Raw genomic sequence first — 7,492 nt, forward strand, 5'->3', positions numbered from 1 at the left:
ACAAGTCACTCAGGATTTTGCCACTGATCATCTGCTGTCTCTGAGAAAATTATACCATACATGTCCTTGTATTTAAAAATGGTTCTCAAGTGTAATTATCTGTAAAAGAATCTTATAGATTCACCCATGGTCAAGGATTCCTTCCTCAGCTGATGTTTTGAGATGAGGATGAAGCAAGAGGCTCATGCTGGGCTGGGGAGATGGCGCAGTGGGCAAGTGTGAGGACCTGAGTTCAGATCCTCAGAACCCAGGAGAAACCGGACATAGTAGTGTGCCTACAGAGAGGTGGTGGGTAGAGAAGGGACAATCCCCAGAAGCTGAAGGAACAGTGAGTCTGATGTGTACTCCAAGAACAAGCGACCATGCCTCACATAGGGTGGGTGGAGAGGACCAACATCTTCCACACGTGTGCCACGGCACATACACATCCACATTAACATACATGAGCATACATGCACCTGCACACACACACACACACACACACACACACACACACACACACATGAAGTAGGGTTGAGATGGAGAGAGAATTCTTTTAAAAAGAGACTTATTCTTAATTCATCCAGAATGGAAGAGGAGACAGACTTAAACAACTATGTCCTTAGAGCATCATGGGTTTCTGACATCATGCAGCGAGCATCTATCAGGATGTGTGTCTTCATTAGAGCACAAGAGAGGACAAACAAAACACCTCCAGACTGAGTTCTACACCCTGACAGCAGCCGCATATGCTAAACGACAGCTCTTAATGTAGACTAGCTAGCTGTCCATCAGCTCCAACACTCAGCTTCGCAGCTGGACAGCTTGGAAGTAGTAATGAAATCAAGATGCTTCTTTACTCTCTGGAAGATACTGTTCCTGGGTCTGCGGCCCCGAGGCTCTGCTTTGCTGTTAGAGTTGAACGAATGTAAATAATTCAAAACATGTTCCAATAGTGTGTTCCTCGTTTATTCTATGCAAATGCACCCCAGGCTGAGAAAGGTTTGGCTATAGCCTGGGATAAATGGCCCAAGTCCATCCTGACCAAATTCCCCAGACACTTGGCTAGCTCATGGGTGGCAGAGTTTGGCTAAACTATGTTGACACAACCCTCATTTTGTTTGCCTGAGCCATCATTGAATGAAGACTATTGTGCAATCTATGTGTAGAGACATTAGCCACCGGCAGCACATTTGTCCACAAATACATGTGCACACGGCCTCAACTAGACCACCAGGGATGGGGGTGGCCTCAGAGGTCCCGAGGAGAGAGGTCCCAGAGGTCCTGAGGAGAGAACTGGACACCCAGAGGAGAAGCTTCAGCGGAGAGCCTGTGCTCCTGGAAGGGTTTCCCAGAGGGGAAACTGAGGCACCTCACACAGGAATGAGAAATGACCCATCAATCTCCTCACTTCCTCTTCCAAGTTCACTTCCTAGCTCTTCTAAGAGCACAGCGTTTCGGGCTTACAAGCCAGACATGGCCAGCCTATGAGGTGACATGTTCTTTGAAAACATTGTCATTTTTATATTTTTCTGTTACTTGTTTGAAGACAGGGGTTAGCTAGCTCCTGCCTCACCTGCCCTTGCTGTCACCCCATTTCTGGCATGGCCCTAGGGGTAAGTCACCATGCTGCTTTCTACTTTCTTAATTTATTGGTGGTGGCAGTAGCAGTCGCACCTGTCATAGATTATCTTCTTTACTGTGTTTAAGTGGAGCTGTACCATATAAACATCCTGCCTAGTGAAATGGTACAAAACACACAGCACACAATTCATGCCCCACCGTGTCCTTCATAACACACTCTCTAAGGGAACACCCTCTGGGTTATTTATTCATATAAGCATGCATACACATATGTGGGGCAAAGATTACTGGTTTCCATAGAAATGGAGCCCATAGTGGGCAGCAATTAATGTAGAGGCTCACAGCTGGTCAGAGTCGATTGAATATGTGACTTCTGAGTGTTTAGTCCTGAATGAGACATTAGTATCAACCCTTCCCAAGGCTCACAGGACACACACACACACACACACACACATACACACACACAAATAAGAATAGTAAATACATTTAACATAGTTAAGTATGCTTGCGTTTTACTATGGGTTTTATATCTCTAACTTACGTAAAAATCATTCCCTCTAATACAATAGAGTTTCCCATATTTCTTTCTACTGTATAGTTTCTTAATTAACTCTTTGTTCCGTTTGGAATTATGTACAATGTGAATAGTGAATACTGGGAGTCTGTTTTCTTCTAGATAAATCTGCAATGCCAGCGGCAGCAGCTGGTAAACTCTGCTTTCCTGCCGGCCGGCCGGGCGTGCCTGTTACCTTGTACTATGTCCCTCTGTGTACTAGGGCTTCTCTGAAAGTTTTACTCTAGTTCACTCATCTGAGCCAATTCCATAATATTTTTTTTTTGCAATGATTTTATGTGGTATCTGATAAGGCAGTATTGTGATCCTGCTCCTCCCTTCCCTTTCCCTGCCCCTTCTTTCTTCCCTTCCCCTTCCCCTCCCCTACTCCTCCCCTTCCCCTTCCCTTCCCCTCCCCTTCCCCTCTCTCTCCTCCCCTTCCCTTCCCCTCCCCTTCCCCTTCCACTCTCTCTCCCCTTCCCTTCCCCTTCCCTTCCCTCCCCTTCTCCTCCCCTTCTCCTCCCCTTCTCCTCCCCTTCCCCTCCCCTTCCCCTTCTCCTCCCCTTCCCCTTCCCTTCCCCTCCCCTTTCCCCTCCCCTCCCCTTCCCCTTCCCTTCCCCTCCCCTTTCCCCTCCCTTCCCCTTCCCCTCTCTCCCTTCCCCTTCCCCTCTCTCCCCTCCCCCTCCCCTCTCTCCCCCCTCCCCTTCCACTCTCTCCCACCCTCCCCTTCCCTTTCCCCTCCCCTTCCCCTCCCCTTCCCCTTCCCTTCCCCTCCCCATCCCCTTTCCTTCCCCTTCCTCTTTCCCCTCCCCTTCCTCTTTCTCCTCCCTTTCCTCTTCCCGTCCTTGTCCTTTCCTTTCCCCCCTTTCCCCTATCTCCACCTTTCTTCCTTTCTGTCCTGACATTTTTTTCCCCACAAGAAACTCAAACTTATTTTGAGAATTTATTAAACGTTTAGATTCTCATTGGGTTTGCATCAATTTTGTGAGGATGATTACAGTAAAGATAAATATATAATCCCATTAATAACTCAGTATATTAGTCATCTGTTCTGTATCTATCAATCAGATATCCTAATTTTGTTGGCTACTGACCCTCTTATTCTCTTGTTAAACTGGTTTGCAGCTGGTCCTGATTTTATTGGTAGTATCAATTTTATTGACACTGTGAACGGGCTGTTCCTCACGTTGACTTTTAATGCTTAATTTATAATCCCACCCAAGGCTGCCGTGGCCTTCGTGCCTCTCAGGGCACCCCCACAGACACCTCCTCTGCCTGGCCAGGCTCACTGGGACTGAAAGTCCTTTACTTCCTTCTTCTCATCCTCCTGATACCTCTTGCCAGTTAGAACTGTGTCTCTGCAGTAGAGGAGAAAGGGCCCATCCTAAGCGTGACCCATCCTCCACCGTTGGTGACTTGCCCTCCCTAGAGCCCTCCTGGGCTCCGTTTTAGGGGCTCCCTGGGAAGCCAGGGAAATGGCCTCTGCTAATTCCATGCCTGGTCCTGCACCCTGGTCCCCAGTCTCTGCTTGACTCAGAACGTCCCTGAACCACTTTTGCTCAGCCTTTGGTGTCCCTGTTCCTCCCTTGGGACCTTTGGGAAACTTCCCGGCCTGCAGGAGACAGGAGATCCAGAGCGCCTTCCTCCTCTCCTGGCTGGCAGGTTCTTCACTCCTAAATGAAAGTAACGCAGTTTTTCTGAGACCCAACTTTCTGCCTCACATCTGTGTTTTAACTCTCCTGAGAGCTTCGGGATTCCTAAGAGCACCATTGGAGCAGCAAGCAGATGTGCTTGTTTATATGAAAACTGAAAAGCTTGTGGCTGCAGAGATGGCTCAGTGGGTAAAGTGTTTGTAACGCAGGAACGAGGACCTGAGTTCTAGTCCTGAGAGCCCAGTAAATAGCCAGGTGCTGAGGTGTGCATGGATGATGCCAGTCCTGGGGAGGGGGAGACGTGATGATCCCTCGGGCTCCTGCCCATGGTTCTGATGTTGGCCGCTTGGTCACGCCCAGAATTCTTGTCCAGGAGGCCATGGCCTCTCTTCTGTCCAATCATCTTTCCTTACCTCATCAGTCAGTCGGGTGTTGGAGGCTGTTCTTCCACACCCAGGAGCTGCTGAGCATTTCCCATCACACGTCACAATGCCGCAATGTGCTGAGGATTCACACACATTGCCTGAGTCAGATCTCTGGCAGTTAGTAGACGAGGACGTCAAGAAGAAAACCTAAGCGACTGTGTAGCCAACAGGTAGATGAAATCAAAGCCGGGTCCCACTCGGTCTGCGTGCGCTGTCTCCACCGTCTCTGTTCTGCTTTGGTGGTTGTGGGTGGGAGATGCTCTGAAGCTAAAGGGGTTTAGCGCCAAGCCTGATGACCCGAGTTCAACTCCCAGAACCACACGGCAGGAGGAGAGAACCGATTTTTTTTTTTTTTGAAAATTGACCCGTTTTAATTAAAAACAAAAAATACCATGCATCAAATTTCTCTTACCATCTATAATTCAGTCAAAGGCAAACCTTCTACGACTGAACAGTGCCCTGTCTAGAGGCAGCGAGCGTGCGAGCTGCAGAGGACACAGGTAAGGCGGACAGTCCAGTTGCAGCTGCAGGCAGAGTCTTCCGATCACGTGCTCTCTAAGGTTTTTCCTTTCAGTTTGCCAAAGTGTTTCACAGGAAGTTCCTTAAAACCACTTCATCTCAGGCACCCTCTCTGAGGGCATGACATCAAATTAGTTAAATCGATTTTATGCCACTACAATGATTAGTACTGATTTTTTTAGATGATGTAAAAGAAAATGCCAAATAGACATAAAATGGTCAAAATATTTTTTTTAAATTTTTGCCTCCCGCACAAAAAGATATAAAATGAACACACTGATGGTGACTCCATTGCTTATTCCAGTTCACCCTGTGTGTGCTCCCCACAAGGTGGGAAGGATCCTACATAAGGCTCTTAGTACTGCTACAGTGGTCAGCAGCCATGTTCAGGAGAGCTTGTTTCAGGCCCGCCAGTCCTCTGAATACATGTGGGGAAGCACGGCTGTGTTCTCTGCCCACATCTGAACACATCCAGCCACATGGAAAAGACAAAGCAAGGGAAATGATAGTTATCCCAGGACTCGTTTACTGGGAATTGAGAGCGCCCTTTCTTCCTCGGAGCCCCTGAGTGGCGATGCTGTGCTAGGGTCGGCTATGTTTCCAGCTTGAGCTCCCATTCTCTGAGGGTCCTGAAAAGTAGTGGATTGGTCCTGGTGCTCTCATGAGAGGAGGGGGCGGTCCCATTGGGTGGAACATGTGTGGTCCAAAACCTGGGGTGGCAGTGGGGCGATCCCGGGGTGGGGGCAGGGCAATGTTCCCCACTGCCTGAGGACCACTTGGGGGCAGGTGGAAGTAGTTGGCAGATGCCTCCTCTTCTGCTGCAGGAGCTGGAGGCAGAGCTCCAGGCAGACCTGGTACAGGTTCTAGCTTGATCCCAGAGTCTGTGGTTCCATCCTTGTCTTTTTCTTTTCCTCTGGCTGCTTGGGATCTTCCCTGTTTGACAATGAATCTCCCGCCATTCACAATCAGCTTGTTAATTTTTATTTTATTTTATTTTATTTTATTTTATTTTAATTTTCTATATTCTTTGTTTAAATTCCAAATGCTCTCCCCTTTCCCAGTTCCCCCACCCCATAAGTCCCATGAGCCCTCTTCCCTCTGCCCATTCCCCAGTCAACTCCCTCCCACTTCTCTGTCCTGGTGCTCTCCTACAATGCTGCATCAAGCCTTTCCAAGACCCGGGCCCTCCCCTTCCTTCTTTTTGGGAATGATTTGATATGTGAGTTGTGTCTTGGGTATTCAGAGTTTCTGGGCTAATATCCACTTATCAGTGATTGCATTCCATGTGTGTTCTTTTGTGATTGGGTTACCTCACTTAGGATGATATTTTCCAGTTCCAACCATTTGCCTAAGAATTTCATGAATTCATTGTTTTTAAATTGCTGAGTAGTATTCCATTGTGTAAATATACCACATTTTCTGTATCCATTCCTCCACTGAGGGACATCTGGGTTATTTCCAGCTTCTGGCTATTATAAACAAGGATGATATGAACATAGTGGAGCATGTGACCTTACTGAATGCCGGGGAATCCTCTGGGTATATGCCCCAGAGTGGTATAGCAGGGTCCTCTGGAAGTGTCAGCTTGTTAAAGAACTTCTCTGCAATGACCTCAGCAGCCTGCCTGGTGGCGAACCGGATGAAGGTACGTTGCTGCCTCTGCACAACAGTGTGGGGGTCTCTCCGAATTGGCAGAAATGATTTCTGAGATCTGTTTCAGTAATAGTATTTCCCAGACCGCCTGCATCACCACATGCATAAATGGTGATCATCGTCTTAGCCTCTGGTGGGTGGAGATGAGGCACTGTGGAAGCCCACATTAGAAGCTGATCAGCCACAGGGTCATTAATCCCATAGTGCCGGTCTTTTATATTCTGATCAGCAAGAGCGCCATCCGGATCGGTAAGCGGCTCACGTCTGTATGGAAACTCCGCTCCTCTCTTACTTCTCCTTTCTCCCAGAAGGAACAAATGTGGTGTGGTCTGGGCCAATCTGAGTAACATGTCGCTGGTTAGGGTAGCTTTTCCAAGCATTCCAACTGGTTGTGTTCTATCAGAGTTAGGAATTTCTCTTTCCATATATGGAAATATATGGAAAATATATGTAATATTCTTTATTCACATCTGATTTAGGCATGTCGTCATTAAATGATAATCCTGCATCATGAACCCAGATGGGTAGGCCGTATTCTAGGTCTAACAGGCAGGTCTGACAAACCTCCGTCAGTTTACTGCAGGTTTGGTGCACTTCTGTCTTCTTCAAGCGCATGTGGATCCCGGGGCACCAGCGAAACACTGCAAATGGCCTAGTACAGACTTTGCATTCTTTTCCATATTTTTCTTTGGTCATTTGTATATAAGGTTTTCTCCAAGACACGTCTGACAGAGACTGGGGAAGTCCGTGTCCTCCCAGTTCTGCCTGTGGTAGGTGTCGGAATCCAGAGACATATCAGGAGTCCTGGTGCAGCTCCAGCTTCCACTCAAGAGACGACCACCACAGTCCCGCAGGCACAGGGTAGCTGAGAACTGATTCTTAGTGTTGTTCTCTAACCTCCACATGCATGTCTTACCTATCCAAAATAAATACATAAATAAACAAATGAATAACATTTAAATAAATGTATAACTTTATTAATTTTATGTAATTTATAATATATAAAACTCAAAACTATATACAATTTTTAATTAAAATTAAATATATAAATAAGCAAATAAATAAAATCTAAACGTATTTATTTAGTAGTGCTGGGGATTGAACCTTGGGCCTTGCCCATGCTAGAC

General features: G+C 47.1%; 1 pseudogene; it reads right to left on the minus strand.

The window, feature by feature from the left end:
- Positions 1 to 5,221: 5,221 nt before the first annotated feature.
- On the minus strand, positions 5,222 to 7,270 carry LOC127689842 (pre-mRNA-splicing factor RBM22-like; annotated as a pseudogene).
- Positions 7,271 to 7,492: the final 222 nt, after the last annotated feature.

Source organism: Apodemus sylvaticus, chromosome 7 (genome assembly GCF_947179515.1).
Source record: "Apodemus sylvaticus chromosome 7, mApoSyl1.1, whole genome shotgun sequence".
In the NCBI taxonomy this organism is placed as follows: Eukaryota; Metazoa; Chordata; class Mammalia; order Rodentia; family Muridae; genus Apodemus; species Apodemus sylvaticus.